This window comes from Megalobrama amblycephala, linkage group LG3, assembly GCF_018812025.1.
Source record: "Megalobrama amblycephala isolate DHTTF-2021 linkage group LG3, ASM1881202v1, whole genome shotgun sequence".
In the NCBI taxonomy this organism is placed as follows: Eukaryota; Metazoa; Chordata; class Actinopteri; order Cypriniformes; family Xenocyprididae; genus Megalobrama; species Megalobrama amblycephala.
Genome location: NC_063046.1, coordinates 3,002,687 through 3,022,802, shown reverse-complemented (window position 1 = coordinate 3,022,802; position 20,116 = coordinate 3,002,687).

Here is a 20,116-nt window from a genome sequence, read left to right as displayed (position 1 = left end):
GGCTCTCTCGGCTTGCCACGCTCTGATTGACGGTGTGCCTTTGGGCAAGCATGTCCCGCTCTCTCGCTTCGTTCGAGGAGCTAGCCCCTTCTAGAACCAGGATCCCTTCATGGGACCTAGCAATAGTCCTAGAGGGCCTGGTTGAGACCCCCTTTGAACCGTTAGAGTCAGTTTCTGACAAGCTGTTAACTCTGAAAATGTTTTTTCTTATGGCTATAACTTCTCTGAAAAGAATTGGGGATTTGCAGGCTGTTACGACCTGCGTTCTTGTATTTGGTATGTGGTTTTTCTTTTTCCTTTTGTTTTGCCTGTGCTTCAATAGGTTGTCCAATGATGATCTCCTCTCTCTCTATTGGTGGCTCAGAAGAGGCGTGGTCTTTATAAGGACGCTGCTGGCGTTCAACATGGAGCTCATTTCTGGTTCGGCTGCGTTTGGGTTGGGAGCTCCTGGATCCCTCCTCCGGCCGATGATCAAACTTTTAGAGAAAATGTGTTTGAACAACCTGTTGACCATGTTCTATTGTTTTTGAAGTTACCCTTTAAGAACGTGGAGCGTAGGGGTGTCCTGCCTATTTATTTTGATATCTTGGTTTATACTTTGTTTTTCGTTAGGGAGTTAGGGAAGGTAAATGTATCTTATTTTTATGTTCATGTAGGTTATTTAATCCCTTTCTCCTTTTCTTTTCTAGAGTTGTTTTGTTTGTTATTTTGGCCTTTGGACACCCTGAAGAGATGCTCTCTTTCCCCTGTTATGTTATCTTTAATAAATTTAATCATATACTTTAATTAGCTTTGTGTATTTGTTTGATTATCGACCGGAGTGATATGAAACTGGGATTCCATTACCACAACCTTTCTTTTTTATTATGCCCGCTTGGAGTTAACAACTGCCCCTAGACGCGGGGCGTAATACAGGCTCTGTCCATTGTGCCATCCTGCTTAGACTTTGCCCCAGGAATGGTGAAAGCGATTTTGCATCCTCATCCTGACTATCTGCCTAAGGTTCCTTTCTCGAACTTGCATCCGGTCACTCTTGAAGCCTTCTGCCCTCCGCCATTCACAACGCTGGAGCAGGAGAGACTTCACAGACTGTGTCCAGTCCGTGCTCTTCAGACTTATGTCCACCGCACCAGCCAGTGGCGTAAGTCAGAGCAGCTGTTTGTTTGTCATGGCAGCCATAACAGGGGTGCGGCCGCCACGAAACAGACCATGTCACATTGGGTGAGAGATGCTATTGCCCTTGCCTATGAGGCGCGTGGTCACACTTCGCCAACGGGCATCAGGGCTCATTCCACCAGGGGGGTTGCCTCTTCTAGAGCTTTGGCGGGGGGCGCCCCCTTACAAAATGTTTGTGATGCGGCAGGTTGGTCCTCTCCGCACACATTCATAAGGTTTTATAGTTTGGATGTTCATGTCACTCCGGGCTCTCATGTCCTTGAGTCTACATCACAAGCTAGTGTCTGAGACTCTCTGTGCTTGTGACACACTTCACAGCCAAGGGGTCTGGACACACAGTGCGGCGGCGTGGGTATTCTCGTTCCCATAGCGCTGAATAAAGCGCAGCTTAGAGTGTAGCCTTTGAAAGGGAACGCCCCGGGTTACTTCACTGTAACCCTGTTCCCTGAGAAGGCAGGAACGAGAAGCTGCGCTTCTTTGCCGCACTGAGATGTCCCTGGACTGCTCTTCAGACAAAATATCTGCTGATGCACAGGTGGCACATCTAATTAAAGCCTCGCTACGACGCATTCCAATGACGTCATGCAAGGCTATAAATATAGGTCAATTTCATTGACGTTGTTTTACATATATATTCACAGCTGGTCACGACTAAAGACGTTCCCATAGCGCTGAATAAAGCGCAGCTTAGAGTGTAGCCTTTGAAAGGGAACGCCCCGGGTTACTTCACTGTAACCCTGTTCCCTGAGAAGGCAGGAACGAGAAGCTGCGCTTCTTTGCCGCACTGAGATGTCCCTGGACTGCTCTTCAGACAAAATATCTGCTGATGCACAGGTGGCACATCTAATTAAAGCCTCGCTACGACGCATTCCAATGACGTCATGCAAGGCTATAAATATAGGTCAATTTCATTGACGTTGTTTTACATATATATTCACAGCTGGTCACGACTAAAGACGTTCCCATAGCGCTGAATAAAGCGCAGCTTCTCGTTCCCACCTTCTCAGGGAACAGGGTTACAGTGAAGTAACCCGGGGCGTTTCAGTTGAAAATATGTCAAAACACTAAATAATTCTGTTCATTCCAAGAAACTGTAGGGGGGATTCAAACACATTAATTACCATTGTGTAGCCTACAGTTTACCTCAACACTTCAGTTTGTTCAGTCAGTTTACATTGTTAGGAGCTATTCAGTCTGGTTTCAGATAATTTTGCCACAGAGCATTTAATGCTCACATATCCTGTTGCGCTTGTATCGAATTCAAATAGATTGAGTGACTTGCACTTCAGTAGAGCAGCAAAAGTGTTAAAGGGATCCTTTGGTGTCCAGACTTGTATGGTTTAATATAACGTACTGTTACTGAAATATGTAGCAGAAAACACACATGAAAGATTTACGTTATTTAAAAAAATCCATAATATATTTGGACAATGGGCGGCGCTATTTTGTTTGATTTTTACACACCATGCAACAGTAGTTTGAATAGCCACAGAGTCATTGCACGGCTTCGATGTTTTCACCTCCCTAATTTTGCGCTCTGGCTTAAATTGAAAAGGCTGATTGTGTTTTAAAAGGAACCCCGTGGATATTTAGATGTGTTACTATTACCGTTGCACCAAAACATACAGATGAAAAAATAATCAAAGGAGAGAACATTACACCTGGTCACTTCATTTCTCCGATTGGATAGCTATGTGATTTATAAAAACTATTACATTTACACTTGGCCACATAAATGTGTCTCTGCAAAATATATCCGATCTTCAATCCTCGTGCTATATGCAGATATCATGGAGTTCACATCAAACAAATATGAGCTGCATTTTATTGATCATCAGCTAATTTCAAAATCAAGACCGCAATAGAAGAGAGCATGGCAACAGCACTGGTAAGATCATTCAGTCTCATTACTCATCATTGTTTAACCTAACATGCTCTCACACGTTTATTTTTTGCGAGGAGTTAAATGTACATATGTGGTTTCAACAACCAGATGCATTTACCTGTTCAGTTTTGACTGGAATGTGTCCCAGACCACCTCCTGAAGTGGTTTGAGTGATCGGATGTATATCCGTCTTGAGTGCCACATTCTTCACAACTTCCCATTCTTTTCTCATCTTCTTATCGCTAGTAAAGCAGTAAAGACTTACATCGCTTCTCTTGTGGCTCATCGACTGAAAATTACAACCAAAATCTGCACAATGTGGCATCATATATTATATTCAGAGTTGTGTTGCGGTAAAAATAGCCATAGAGTAATGTAAGTAGCTGACAGAGTGCAACCATTTGACATCATCGACATAGAACGCAAACAAAATGGCGCCGCCCATTGTCCAAATATATTATGGATTTTTCTAAATAATGTAAATCTTTCATGGGTTTTCTACTACATATTTCAGTAAGAGACATAATTTACGTTATATTAAGCCATACAAGTCTTAACACCAAGGGATCCCTTTAAGCGAGTTTGTCAGCGCTGCTGTGCGTGAGACTGTCCAAATGTTTCGTGAATGCTGGATGTGCGCACACGGTCTAATCAGGTAGAGCCATTTCATCACTTGGTTTTTGGTGTTTGTTTCCCATGCACTCACAGAACTGTAGTAAATAACAGCATTTAAGATGTGGGGCCATGGTGGGGTTTTGGCAGTTGATCCAACCGGAAATGTTCAGGTGCTCCCGATGGCCAGTCAATATTTCCCTTTCCCTTGCCATCATCAACTCTATGAAATGTCAGATGACCTGTACCTACAGGGGGAGGGGCAAGTGTGTTAAATGTGTTATTTAACTCATTATTTTTTCCCATAATTAATTAATATAATTAACACATTAAATTGACAGCCTTTTCAAAGGCTTTAAAATACAAAATAATCTTTTGGATTTCAAATATGTGTTTTAAATATGTGTTCTGAAATATGTGACTGTCCATCCCTGGGAACACACTAACACAAAATCTGTTTTGCTCTGTTTTATTCATTTATTTAATAGGAAAAATAATTGCTTTCTGGAAGGCGTGACAGACTACCTTGGTTATGGAAGCCAAAGATAAACTGCAGATTGTCCTGCTTGGTACAACTGGGTCTGGTAAAAGTGCTTCAGGAAATACCATACTTGGTGAAAAAGTGTTTAAATCTTATGTATCCACTGAGTCAGTAACATTATCATGCCAGTCTGAAACAAGGATTGTTAATGGAACGGAAGTCACAGTTGTGGACACTCCTGGATGGCACTGTAATAAAATGCCTGAGAAAGAAGTTGCATCAGAACTAATGAAAGCCATTGGATCACTTAATGGGCCATATGCTTTTCTCATGGTCATCCCTATCGGTTCCTTTACACTTAAAGAGATAGAAATGATTTCAAAACTGAGTGAAAAACTAGGAGAAGAATGTAAGAATCACACTACAATTCTGTTCTCATTCTCTGATAATCTTGAGTCAAAATCCTTTGACCAGTTTCTTAAGGAAGAAAAAGGAGAATTGCATAAATTCATACAGCGCTGTGGAAATCGAGTGTACACCTGGAACAACAAGGATAAATCATCAGTGACGAATCTAGACAAGATGTTTCAGGATATGAAAGCAACTCAGAGCATGTATTCAAAGAAGCGCTGCCAGAGTATAGTGTATACTCAACAAGATCAAGATCTAATCACATTTGATGAGGCAGGATCTTCAGATGTTGATATGAAGAGGCACAAGAGAGACACTCCAGAACCACTGGACAAGCCAAATGAAGCAGTCAGAGTCGTCCTCCTGGGAATGGCTGGAGTAGGAAAGACCTCAACTATTCAGACCCTTTTAAGACAAAGTTCCCAAACTGAAAGAAGCACACCACCAGTTCACAAGACCAGCTGGTCTGGGAGGAATTTCATGTTGATTGACTCTTCTGGCTTTCAAAATGTAAATGAAGTGAAAAGTGTAGTCTCTCAGGCTTTGCCGGATGCCTATCCTGGGCCACACGTCATTATGATTATAATCAGAGTGGGGCGAGTTACTGAGGAAACCTTCAGAATGATAAATGACATACATGCATGTCTTGATGATTCTGTAAAACACACAATGATAGTGTTCTCCGGAAAGGATGATCTAGAAGACAAAACTATCAACAAATTCATTCAGGAGAGTTCAGTGCTCAAGAATATTGTAGAATTGCATGGAACAAGATTTCATGCACTGAATAACAAGGACATCAATGATCCGACTCAAGCAGATGAACTGTTCAAGACGATTTCAGCAATATACCATGACAATAATGGTGACTTCATCAAAGAAACATCCAGAGAATATGGGAGAAATAAGTAAATCTAAAGACAGAACATGAGCAGTTTAAATTATGCATGAAATAATCTTGAAATAACTTACTGTGGCTAAGGTTGTGATTGTGTGTGTGTATGTGTTCCATTTAGGCAAAAACAAACAAACAAACAAACAAACAAAAAAAGAACAGGCTTCTTAAAGTTTTTAGAGGTATCATATGTTTATATATTCACACACATTCATTATTCATTGATTATCTGATTGATTCCCTACCCCCTAAAAATCTTTTTCCTTTTATTCCTTTAAGGCCACCAGTAATGCAGTGCAACATTGGGAAACAGATGTGCAGAAAAATGCCTTGTTTCAGAAGCTTAACACATATTCTTTTTCATCTGTAGATGTTAGAATAACTGGTAACACTATAAATGTTTTTTACTGTTCCATCATTAATGAATAACTACACTGGAACGAATGAGTAACACATTATTAACATTCTAGTAACTGCTATTAATTAACAGGAAACTCTAGTAATTGTGCTCAGTTGAATGTGATAGTTCACTATTAGCTAATTTGCAACTGTTTTTCATACCTCCCAGAGGAATACAAGAACAACTTTATACAGGTTCATAATTAGCATGAATGATGCATAATGTATAATAAATTCTAAAGTGAAAAACATGAGTCACATGACACATTTGACTGAAGTCATTGTAAACTTTGGAGGTTTTTGTAAGGTTTTGGATAGCAATTCCTTCTAACAGATTTGGTAACACTTGAGTCATTACTAACATGTGTTACCATGTTCTTTACTTTAGAATTAATTATACATTATGCATTATTCATGTTAATTATGAACCTGTATATCACTATAAAATCCAACAAATCTAACTAAGAACTTGATGCAGATCACAATCATTTAGTTTCAAAAGAAGGGAAATAATAAATAGGTTGATTTTAAAATTTGACTAAATATTTCATTTTTAACTAAATTATTAACAAGTCTATTGTTCGTGTTAAATGATGATCTTATAATAATGAATGATGAAGCAATTGACGATGCTTGAGTCAAACACAGACTTCAGCATGCAAAACATAACAATGGTAGTTCTTTGTTTATTTTTTTTTTTCAGTTTTCTCTCTCAGTAATTCATTAATTTCTTAGTTTCGTGTTAATGTTAGTGTTAATAATGCATTACTCATTTGTTCCAGTTATTCTTTAATAATGGAATGGTATTCTAAAGTGTTGCCTAACCCTATTACACTAATATTTAAATAATTTTTTAAGTTTAAAAATTGGTGGTGTTGGTTGTTGGTTTTCGTGTGGTGTTGGTTGTTAAATGATTTGAGGAATATGTTTTGTGTAATGCCAATGTTAGTAACATGTGACTTGTTTTCAGATTACAATAAAATCTGGTGATACTCCTTAATAAATGTGCTTCTATTTTAAATAATGTTAGTAAAGAGCCTACAAACATAAGTAACACATCATGTAATGTTGAAAAACTTGCAATATGTTTCACAAAAGTGCATAATAAACATTTTATTAAAGGTAAATTATGGTAATGAGTCTACAAACATGAAGTTCATAAAATGCTTTATTGCTTTTGGGTATCTTTAATAACGTGTGGTTCCCTGTGCATAAGTTTTGTTAATTGTTTGTTCATGGTAACTAATGCTTTAATAATGTTATCACAGTACGTATCTGAAGTGTTAAAAAATTTATAAATTAACATAAACCAAGATTAATAAATGTTTTAAAAATGTGTTGTTCATTTTTATTTCATATTAACTGATGCATTGAGAGATGTTAAAAATATAAGCCATTAATGTTAAGAAATGCATTCCCAGCTAAGAGGGAATGTTCTGGCAAGGTTCTTTCAAAGTTATGAACAAACATTCTTCCAGTAATGCTGACAGAATGTTATTTGGTCTTTAATAATGTTGTCAAAAAGACAAAACACAAAAACTTTATTTATACATTGTAGAAGGTTTTTTAAATGTCCACACAATGTTGGGAGAAAACATTCTTAGAACAACATTATTAAAAATCCATAAAACATTTAGAATGACAAGTAACTTCAAATGAATAAGGTTGTATGTGTGTAACTGATCCACTGGAGGCAAGCATAGTGAGAACCCAAGTGCAGTTTTATTGAACAAACTAAATACAAACTAGGCCCATCCACACGGAGACACCTTTCTGTGTATACGCACAAATTTTGTATCGGATAGACGTTTCGTCCACACGGACCCGGCATTTTGGAAGGTGAAACTGCTATTTTATAAAAAAACGGGTCTCAGAGTGGATAAATCTGAAAATGTTGTCTTTGTGTTTTCGTGTGGACAGCCTATATGTATATTTTGTGAAACGATGATGTCATCACCCCACGTGTTGACCCTAGTCAGACACCGCTAACAGCACAAAACAGCAACAACAACAATAGCATATTACATGCATGTGTTCGTGCTGCAGAAGCTACCGAACCTAAAGCTTTATTAAAATAAAGATTTATTTCTAAGCTTTACTATAGTTTGTATACAGCGCGCAAGGTTTTTGTGCATGCTCCAAGTCTTATTCGCTATTGCAGAATTACAGCACCACATACTGATCTGGCATGTATACTACATCGTTTTGAGTAGTTTCAGTGGTTTCATGTGTACACAGATATTTATTGAGACGAGGGGGAAAAAAATCGGATAGGGTAAGCTCCCGCTTCGTGTGGACGTAGCCTTGACTTGAACTTGACTTGAAACAAACATGACTATGACTATGGACTAACACTCACCAAACAGCAGGTTACACTAACAAAGCTAGACAAGATAACAATGAAACATGAGGGCTATATATACAGAGAGACTAATGACAAAGAAGGAACACTCAAGTCAATAGGTGTGTTCGACACCGGCTGTGGCTGGATGCAACTGATCGGCGAGAATAGCTGCGGGGAGGAGCTGAAAATGGAGACGTGAAGTCGGACACTTTCTGCTTCCCATAGTGATGCTCGTGCTGAGTTTACTTTATCACAGCTGAAGTGAAATAAATGCAATATTTGACTAATACACTGATGTTTCAGAGACATTTTCATTCAATACTTTATGTACTGCTTACTGTGTCTGTTTTAATAAAGTTCAACATAAGCATATATTATATAATATCAATGTAGGGTCTACGTTTATCATTTTATTTTGATAAACATGACACAATATAACATCGCGACTACATGAAAAGAGATTTAACGTAAAAACACATTTGTGAGCATTAGTGGAACTGAAGGAGTGACAATAAACACGAAACACGCGTGATCGTTGTCATGCGGCAAATCCGATGAATTGTGAAACAGCTCTGTCGTCATCAGAGCTCGTGCAGCTCCTCTTGAGAAACTGCGCCAAAGAATAGGCTTGTTTGAGATGCGCCTAGCCTCGCCTGAAGTTCAACAGAGAGTAGGTGGCTGCAGTGAGGGGAGGAGTGAAAAAAGTGCAGGCAAGATGGACAGTTATCTGTTCTCGTAGTGGATCAGAACCTACGAGATCAAAGGTGGATATCACGGGATTCACACTCGCACGCTGTTTCTGATAAACTGGATGTAATTTAAGTTCTGTTGCTTTTATATGAAAATAAACATAATGAACAATAAACCCAAAGTATTTGTTATTTATTTCCATTCGAAAGTTGTGTGTATCAATTATTTTTACTTTAATTATAGACATGTTTTTATATATATATTTTTTATAAATGACAACAATCACATAACCCACAGAGAGATCATACTGTCAGAGATTTTAGGAATATTCACACATAATTTATACAAGTAAAATCATGGTATTAGAGTTTTAAAATCAATCATTTTAAAAGAGATAAATACATCATGGCTGTTTAAACCAATAAGCTTTAAGCTGTGTCATCAGCAAGTCGTTTCCCATTGTGCTTTTGGTCAGCGCAGTCGGTGGAGAGCAGCTGTGCTCGACTGCAGAATCCGATGAGGCCGCCTCGCCCTCGTGAGAGGTTTTTCACACAAAAACCATAGGAAGTTGCTGTAGGCATGGCTGTATCCCATGAGTAAAATGGCTGCAGATTTACAACATGATACACGCCAGCATCCTCTCCAGTGTCAACATTTGAAAGTTTATAGTTAACACTAGACCATTTCTTAGAGATGCGAAATGGTCCAGCATACACTGGGGCCAGTTTAGCAGTAAAGTCTGCATCAGCATCAGATCTTGGATGAGTCTTAACCCTGACTAAGTCCCCCACAGCATATGAAACCGTGCGTCGCGTCTTGTCATAATAACGTTTCTTTTTTGCATGGCTCACACTTAAAGCAGACCTGGTGTGATCGTGAGCATCTTGTAGAGAAGCTCTCAAACTCTCAGGAAAAGGCACAATAAGGTCATCCACTCCCTCAGTACTTGGCTGTGTTATCAAATCAAGAGGCGTTTCCAATTCACAGCCATATAACAACATTGCTGGAGAGTGACCCATAATTTTGTGGCAAGCTGTTCGAAGAGCAAAACAGATTTGTGGAAGATACTTGTCCCACGAAGTGTGCTTGTCCTCCACATAAGCACGTATGGCAGTTTCAAGTGTATGGTTTACCCTTTCAGTGGTGTTTGTGGTGTTTGGAAGCGGACCTACAAAATCCACTCCTGTGAATTCCCAGTGTTTCATTGGTTTTATCGGAACCATCTGGCCTGCTGGTTTTCTTTGGCTCGGCTTCGTCAACTGGCACGCCGGACACGAAATAACATATCTTTTCGCATCTGTCGCCATTTTGGGCCAAAAGAACCTTTGCCTCAGCCTGGCCAGCGTTTTTGTCAAACCCAGGTGGCCAGCTGTAGGATGATTGTGATAGTATCTGAGTACAGTGGGTCGAATTACTGTTGGGACATATAACTTAAGCTGCTTCATTGGGTGGAGACTGCAGATTACCTTAGGGTCCCTGAATGACATATTGAATGAATGACATGTTCTTCATCTATATCGCCCCCTTCAAGGTTTTGAAGAAGACTGCCCCACTGGCTCACCAACTTGCAACTGCCTCAACTGTGCTTTGTCTGTGTGACCAATTGTGACTGAGGAAAGACTGCGCAGATCCAAACCAGCTATGACAGCAATGCTGCGGAAGGATATCGATAGGGCCCTCACAATTCGCCAGTGGGCTGCGTGATAGAGCATCTGGAACTTTATTCTGGACACCTGGCCTGTGGACGATATTAAAGTCAAAATCCTGTAGGCGCAAGGACCATCTCACCAGTCATCCAGAGGGGTTGGAGCGGTTCATTAGCCACCTCAGGCTGTTGTGGTCAGTATAAGCGGTTACATGAAGGCCCTCAATGTAAGGTCTGAAATGTTCCAGAGCCCAAATCACTCCCAAACACTTTCTTTTGGCTTTATGCAATGTCCTGCTTGCAAAAACAACGATTATATCTCGCCACATGTCATCCTTCTGCATCAAGGCCCCACCAAGGCCCAAGTCACAAGCATCAGTGTGGATGGAAAATGGGCGTGTGAAATCTGGGAGGCACAGAATTAGTTCAGAAGTAAGGCAGTTCTTCAAGTAATCCATCGAAGCCTGACAACTGTCATCCCAGTTGAATGGGGTTTCCTTTCTGGTGAGTTTAAAAAGTGGCTCGGCTTTCTCTGCATATTTTGGAATAAACCATCTGTAGTAGCTTGTGAGGCTGAGAAATCCTCTCACTAGGTTTCACATCTGTTGGCGTTCTGAAATCTGTGACTGCTTTAAGCTTTTTCAGGTCAGGAGAAATACCATCTGGAGTGACCCTGTATCCTAGAAAGATGAGTTCACTCAAACAGAACTGACACTTATTCAGCTTGAGAGTAAGACCAGCTAACTTTAGTCTCGACAGGACTTCTCTGAGGTCTTCCAAGTGCTGCTCAAAGGTGACGAGATGTGACGATGATATCGTCAAGATACACTGCGCAGCACTTATAGACCAAGCCAGCAAGGACATTGTTCATCACCCTCTGAAACGTAGCTGGGGCGTCACAGATTCCAAAAGAGGGAACCTTGAATTGAAATAGGCCACAGTGTGATGCGAAAGCTGTCTTTGGTCTTGACTGCTTCTCCACTGACACCTGCCAGTACCCCTGAGCCAAATCAAGAGTCGAAAGAAATTTTCCACGAGCCAGGAAGTACAATGATTCGTCGACTCTGGGCAGTGGGTATGAATCCATATGTGTCAGATGATTAAGGCCTCTGTAGTCTACGCAAAACCTGTGGTCTCCACATGGCTTCTTGACAATTACTACAGGTGCTGCCCATAGACTGGAAGAAGATTTGATGATGTCTTCTTCAAGAATTATCTGAATTTGATCCTCAATTATTTATTTATTAGCTGGTGAGCTCCTGTAAGCTGGGAGGTGAACTTGTGTCGCATCTCCAGTGTTGATTTTGTGTTTGCCCAATGAGGGATGTCCTAGGTGTCCATCAAACAAGCTCCCAAAGTCTTTAAGAAGGTCCCTTAAATCCTCTTTTTGTTCCGTTTTAAAACAAGCCATCTCAACTTTCTCATCCAAGGCAGACTGGGAGACATCCAAGAACATCAAGCTTTCAAGATCAGGTGCTTCCAACCACTCACTCCAAACCTCTTGTGGTGTAGGTTCACCGAGGGTCACTGTCCTTGAGGGGATATGAATGCTAACTGACGCTCGTAGCATACAATCCATCCCTAGGATGAGTGGAGAGGATAGATCAGGGAAAATGACAAAACAATGGTAGAAATTTTTACCCTGGAGGCCAATGTTTAACCAGACAATACCAGTCGGAGTGCAAACAGCACTGTTGGCAAGCTGAATTGCGGGAAAATCTAATGGTTGAACCTGCTGAGAATGTTGCAAGACATCAGAAATCATGTTTGTACGAACTGCCGAAAGTGAGGCACCTGTGTCCAGCACTGCATCAATGGCCTTGTGACAGTGTGTTTCGAAAATGAAGGAAAAGAATGGTCCTCCACATGTCCAAGGACTAATGACTCAGGCAGGGACACAAGATAACGGTGAGGCGCATTTATCTTTTGGAGGGAGGATTGCCTCGTTAAAACGTCCCCCCTCCCCTGAAGTTTACCTTCTGCTGAACAGAATTTTGTTTTTCCTCCTCCATTTTCCTTTGCCTTTGGCTTGCTTAGTTGGGGACACTTGACATTTGACTTTACATTTGATAATCAACAGTATTCTTGATATTTATTCAACAGTGCTTTGGTCTGCCTGCATTGAAGCTATTCTTTAAGAGCTGCTGGGCAGCCAAAATTATACCAGTTATCAATGTAAAGCTGCTTTGACACAATCTGCATTGTAAAAAGCGCTATATAAATAAAGGTGACTTGACTTGACTTGACATTTCTGCATATGTAGTGGCTTTAGCCTCCTCCTTAGGGTTCTGTGGCTCATTCGAAACTGGACTTGTCTGTTTGTCAGTGGCTGGAAAAGACATCTGTTGCGCCAAGTTGCAATTTGCAATTGGGACAGTTTCTAGATGGGAAACCAGGAGCAGAACATTTGAAACAATAAGTCACATGCTTTTGCTTTTCTGTACTACTGGTTCATTACAGCTGTCAGGGCCAGGAGTGGAGTGCAGCTCGTGCGCACACATCAAGAGGTCTATGACTGAAGTAATTTGTGTGCCGTACAAAGGAACGTCTCGGTTACATATGTAACCCTCGTTCCCTGAAGGAGGGAACGGAGACGTACGTCAGTAGTGACCGACGAATTGGGATATCGCTTAGAGAGCCCTATCAGCTTCGTGTAAACTAAAACAAGCCAATGGAATTGGCGTGCGATATTTGCATAATGCGCACCGCCCCCGACAGGTGTATATAAATAGGAAGCAGATGCAATCGCACTCTGTTTTTCGCTGAGGAGACAACTGGTGTCCGCGCTACAGCGAGGGTACAGAAACTGTGGCGACGGGACGTACGTCTCCGTTCCCTCCTTCAGGGAACGAGGGTTACATATGTAACCGAGACGTTCCCTTTCAGTCGGTCACGTTCGACGTACGTCAGTAGTGACCGACGAATTGGGATCCCAACTAAAGCGCCACAGTTACGAAACCCCTTCCAGTGCCCAGCGCAAGCTCAGCCGCCCATAGCACCGGCTGGCGGTGAAGGGGGCGAGCTTACACCGAGAGAGTCTACTGCTGTCTAACCAATACCCACTAAGTAAACTAGACTACACTGGGGAAGCGAACCCGTAAGGGACGCTGCGGAGACCACTACCTACCCAATGGGGGAGGAGTTTACGTGGGAAATACACACATGGACTGGCCCGGGGGGCAGTACGCATATGGAGTCCCTGGGATGGCTCCACCTGGTAGGGGGAGACTCATCTGACAGGTGACAGCAGAGCTGGCTCTGCTAAGGGAAAGACACGGACTCGGCCCGTAGGGAGTTTTAAACCGTGGAAAATACACATATGGGACCGCTCACGTAGAGGGGTCACGACATATGGGCCCCAGCCAACAGACAGCGTCAGCGACGGATGTAGGCCTGGCATCAGACACTCCGCAATGTCCGAGCCGAAGGGGGAGGCGGAGGAGCTCGACAGGGTTCGCCAAGCGGGGAACACGACTGGAGAGAAGTATGCACGTATCCGGCCAGTGGCGGGAATGGCATTGCAAGCCGACACTTAGAGTGGGTACAACACGTCTACCGACTAGTGGATGCGAGTACACGTGAAGATACCGGCTCTACACGTAGGCTATAAAACCTAGCGAACGTGTTTGGTGTCGCCCAGCCCGCAGCTCTACAGATATCTGTCAGCGAGGCGCCATGAGCCAGCGCCCAGGAAGAGGCCACCCCTCTGGTGGAGTGGGCTCTCAACCCGAGTGGGCAAGGCACACCTTGGGATTCATACGCCAAGGCGATGGCATCCACTATCCAGTGGGCCATCCTCTGCTTGGAGACAGCCTTTCCCTTCTGCTGGCCTCCGTAACAGATGAAGAGCTGATCTGAGGTCCTGAAGCTTCGCGTTCTATCCACGTAAACGCGCAGAGCGCGGACGGGACAGAGCAAAGCTAGGGCTGGGTCTGCCTCCTCCGAGGGCAGCGCTTGCAGGTTCACTACCTGATCTCTGAAGGGAGTGGTAGGAACCTTGGGCACGTATCCAGGCCGGGGTCTCAGGATGACGTGAGAATCACCGGGCCCGAACTCTAGGCACGCTTCGTCGACCGAAAACGCATGCAGGTCCCCTACCCTCTTCAGGGAAGCCAATGCGACCAGAAGGACAGTTTTTAGGGACATAACCTTCAGGTCGACTGATCGCAAAGGCTCAAAGGGATGACCCCGGAGAGCTGTGAGAACCAGGGTCAGATCCCAAGAGGGTACGGAGGAAGGGCGAGGAGGATTTAGTCTCCTCGCCCCCCTCAGGAACCTGACGATCAGATCGTGTCTCCCCAGGGACTTACCCTCAACTGCGTGGTGATGTGCAGCGATAGCGGCAACATACACCTTCAGGGTGGAGGGAGACAGCCTTCGCTCCAACCCTTCTTGCAGGAAGGAAAGCACAGATCTGACCGAGCATGATCGGGGGTCCTCTCGGCGAGAGGCGCACCATTCGACGAACAGGTTCCACTTCAGCGCGTAGAGACTCCTAGTGGAAGGAGCTCTAGCGGAAGTGATGGTGTCTATGACCGCTTGCGGGAGATCACTCAGAACCTCCGCATCCCGTCCAGGGACCACACGTGGAGGTTCCACAGATCGGGACGCGGGTGCCACAGGGTGCCCCGTCTCTGAGTCAGGAGGTCCTTCCTCAGAGGAATCGGCCAGGGAGGGGCTGTCGCGAGGAGAATGAGGTCTGAGAACCAGGTCCGAGTGGGCCAGTACGGAGCCACTAACAGAACCTGCTCCCCGTCCTCCCTGACCTTGCACATGAGTTGTGCGAGAAGGCTCACTGGGGGAAACGCATATTTGCGCAGACCCGGGGGCCAGCTGTGTGCCAGGGCATCCGTGCCGAGCGTGCCGCCGGTCAGGGCATAAAACGACTGGCAGAGGGCAGTTTCCGGGGAGGCAAACAGGTCTACCTGGGCCTCGCCGAAATGCTGCCAAATCAGCTGGACCGCCTGGGGGTGGAGCCGCCACTCGCCCGCAAGTGGAGGCTGCCGTGAGAGCTCATCGGCTGCACGGTAGAGCACACCTGAGACACGAGTGGCCCGAAGGGACCTCAGATCCTTCTGACTCCACAACAAGAGATGGCGGGCGAGTTGCGACATGCGACGGAAGCGTAGACCACCTTGACGGTCGATGTACGCAACGGCCGCAGTGCTGTGTGAGCGGACTAGAACGTGCTTGCCTGACAACAGCTTCTTGAAGCGGGCCAGCGCAAGACGAACCGCTAGCAACTCGAGGCAATTGATATGCCAATGCAGCTGAGGCCCCGTCCAAAGACCTGTCACTGCATGCCCGTTGTACGTGGCCCCCTATCCCGTGGCAGAGGCATCTGTGGAGACCACAGCGTGCCTGGACACTCGTTCGAGGGGTACTCCGGCCCGCAGGAACGAAGGGTCCGACCACCGGACAAGGGTGCGACGGCAGCTCGGTGTCACGGGAACACGGAGCGTGCCGCACTGCCACGCCCATCTCGGGACCCGGCCGCGGAGCCAGTGTTGAAGCGGTCTCATATGAAGCAATCCGAGCGGCGTTACCGCGGCTGCAGATGCCATATGCCCCAGGAGCCTCTGAAAATCTTTCAGTGGAGCCGCTGTCCTGCACTTGAGCGAGCTCAGGCAGTTCAACACCGACTGGACGCGCGCCTCGGTGAGACGCGCAGTCCGTGCGACCGAGTCTAGCTCAAGACCGAGACAAGAGATCCTCTGCCCGGGGGCAAGTTTGCTCTTGTCCCAGTTGACCTGAAGACCCAACCGGCTGGGAGCTAAAACCATGGCGGGTAGGACTTTGTACTGACATGCCCGACCCTCGAACGCAGACCGGAGGAAGGATCTGTGTCGAGGCAGAATCGAGACATGAAAGTACGCGTCCTTCAGGTCTATTGCTGCAAACCAATCCTGGGGACGGTCCAGGATTGGCCGTAGCCCACCGCCCTTTTTCGGTACAATGAAGTAGGGGCAGTAGAACCCCGACTTCATATCGGCTGGAGGGACCGGCTCGATTGTATCCTTCGCCAGGAGGACAGCAATCTCCGCCCGGAGAACAGGTGCACTGTCCAACGACACCTGAGTGAAGTGGACAGCCCTGAAGACCGGGGGACGCCGGGCGAACTGAATCGCATAGCCGAGTCTGATAGTACGAATGAGCCAACTGGACAGGCTGGGGAGTGCTATCCACGCTTCCAGACACTGAGCCAGCGGGACCAAAGGCTCCACAGACGCACCGGGGGTGGGGCAGCAAGGCAGAGAGGGACCCGACTCGGACGGCTTGGGAGCGGCCCGGAGTGGGGTCGGACTCTGCGAGGCAGCAGTGTGCATGGGAGACGGCGCACGGGACGCGGTCTGCGCCATCACACTGCCGCCGGCTGGCGAATGGGGAGGGAGCTGCCAGCGGCGAGGCGGGGCCTGACACACTGGCAGACACACCTAGTTGTGACCTGGAGTTTGAGGAAACTGCTCTTTTTGTGGCAAAGTGGGTACCGCTGGACTCCGGAGAGCCAGCGGCGGTAGATGGACAGCCGCCACAAAATCCCCCCGGCCCTCCTCCGGGGGTGGGAGAGCAGATGGAATACTCTCCCAAAGGGCAGGAACCTTCCGCTCCAGGTCGCCCGTCTCAGGGCCGAGTTTTCCCCGACCGCTTGCCACCTGGGTTGACAGAGACGGGCTGGGCACCACGTCCGCGACCAGCACCCTGCTGTTTGGCTGGTGTAGGCTGCTGCTTTGCCGACTTAGCAGGGGCGGAGGAAGACGCAGGCGGGCGCCCTCGGCGACGAGCGGGCTGAGGCTGAGCCACGGGCGGCTGGGTGGAGGCAGCAGCGGACCGCCGTGGCATGACATGTCTGATAGCCTCAGCCTGCTTCTGTGCAGCGGAGAACTGTTGGGCACAGCTCTCCACCGCGTCGCCGAAAAGGCCGACCGGAGACACGGGGGAATCCAGGAACCGATGTTTGTCGGTCTCCCTCATGTCTGCCAAGGTCAGCCAGAGGTGGCGTTGCTGGACTACCAGAGTAGACATCGCCTGGCCAACAGAACGCGCTGTCACCTTCGTTGCCCGGAGGGCAAGGTCAGTGGCAGCGCGCAGCTCCCCAAGCAGCTGTTGGTCAGGACCTTCCTGGGGCATCTGCGACAGCGCTTTTGCCTGATAGACCTGCAAAAGGGCCATCGCGTGCAGGGCAGAGGCAGCCTGCCCACAGGCACTGTAAGCTTTCTCAGTCAGACCGGCTGAGAATTCACAGGCCTGGGACGGGAGACGCGGCTCACCGCGCCAGCCAGCGGCCGTTGGACACAACTGCATCGCAACAGACCGCTCGACTGGCGGGATCTTCGCGTATCCCCTGGCTTCCCCGCCGTCCAGGGAGGTGAAGGCGGACGAGGGACCAGGCCCTGTACGAGCCCCATACGGAGCTTGCCAAGACCTGGTCACCTCATCGTGTACTTCCGGGAAGAAAGGCATTGGGGCGGGACGCCGGATTTGACCAGCGCGACCCCCCCCCAAGTACCAATCGTCCAACCGAGATGGGCCGGGACAGGGTGGAGGGTTCCACTCAAGCCCGACGCACAAGGCGGCCCGGGAGAGCACAGCCGTGAGCTCGGGATCCGACTCGGGCAACGCTACCGTCCCGGGCGGCAGCGCGTCCGGATCTTCCTCCCCCGAGGACTCAGGCTCACCTTCCGATGCAGCGGTCGACATCCGATCCGCCGCCGGCACACCAAAGGTAACGGCTGGACAGTCCGTAGAGGGCCCAGCCGAAACCAACGGTGGCACGATGGGTTGCTGTGCTGATGAGGCGGCAGGGGCCCGAGGAGCGTTTCCGCTCGGCGGGGAAGCCCTGACCGTAAGCCTCAGGTCACCCTTCCTATACACCGCCGAACCGTCATTCCGGCCCGGGCCGGAAAAAACGGTCGAACGGGGCACAGGGGAGGGGGCCCCCGCTTCCTGAGACTTCAGGAAGGAGAGTCTCGACCTCAGCACCGCGATAGTCATGTTCCCGCAATGGGAACATGAACCATTCACAAAAGCTGCTTCAGCGTGCTGAATGCCCAAACACGAGATGCAACGATTGTGCCCATCAGCAGGGACCAGGGAACGACCGCACCCATTAACGCACAGACGAAATGACATACTGTCAGGGTTCGTCTGTAAAGCTCTTTTAGAAGGGGAAAACAGTCAACTCGTTCGTGCCGAAGCACACAGGGAGTGACGCGATGTGCCAGGTACACCACTCCCTGGACACACCGAGGAACCGGCCCAAATCGCAACACACACACTTTCACTCTAGGCGTGTGCTGTGAAAACAGCAGTTGAGAGCTATAGCTCGGATCCTCGGGAGCTCGCGACCTCGCTGTAGCACCGTTACACCGGCACACACGGCTTGCTGTGAATCCTCTTCGAGGCAGTTTAGTTCACACAAACAGTCTTCTTAAACAGGACACCACTGAATGGCTCCGAAGCGAAAGACAGAGTGCGATTGCATCTGCTTCCTATTTATATACACCTGTCGGGGGCGGTGCGCATTATGCAAATATCGCACGCCAATTCCATTGGCTTGTTTTAGTTTACACGAAGCTGATAGGGCTCTCTAAGCGATATCCCAATTCGTCGGTCACTACTGACGTACGTCGAACGTGACCGACTGAAAGGGAACTCTGTAGCGCTCAAGTGCATGCTTGCAGATAAGATCAATCTGTTCCTGTTCTGGAGGTGGTGACTTAGGTTTCTTGAATTCAGATAATAAGTGTGCAACAAATGTTGGGAATGGTTCTCCTTGAGCTTGAACGCAGTTAAGAATACCTCTCCAGACATGCTCTTGGTTATGCGAAGGAAGAAAAACTTGAACAGGGTGCAGAACTGTATGATATGACTGTATAAAGATGTAACGTGTAAACTCAGTACTATAAACCACTTCCTGGTCTCTTTAGCTAAGAAACGTGGCAATTCAAGAAAAATTTGTGCATCACTGAGACCCAAAGAAGTTCTGTAGGGATCCACGACAAGAAGCCAGTCATCAGGTTAAACTTTTCCATCGTTCACAAACACTGGGGGTTCCAGTCTCGACTGATGCAAGACTGAAGCCAAGGTTCTGGTTGCATTGTTCAATTCAAGAGAACTTTGAGCCAGGCCAAACACATTTTCCGTTCTGGTGTTCATTTCCCCTTGAAAGGACTGAAGTCCGTGTTTTTGACAAGTTTATGCTTGAGCGTATGGGGTTGATGAAGCAACAGGCCAGACTTGTAAAGGCAATTGGTATGAAGGAGGTATGTGCAAGTTTTGTGTGCAACAGTCAATAATACCTCTCTGTAGATCAAGAGACTCACTCAGGCATTTCCTCAGCATTGCCACTTCCTCCTTCAAGGACTCAACCTGCTTCTCCAGGCGATCCGCTTATGCTGTCACTCTCCGCCTAGGTGGATACTCAAAGCATGCAGATTGGTCAGTTAACTCAGTCTCGTCATCAACACGTCTGTTCATTGCAACAGAATCAGTTTGTGTTAGAGCAATATGAAATTCAAAGCAATAAATCAGAAAAAATATATTCAACAAAAATTTTCAACTTTTATCAATTTCTTGTA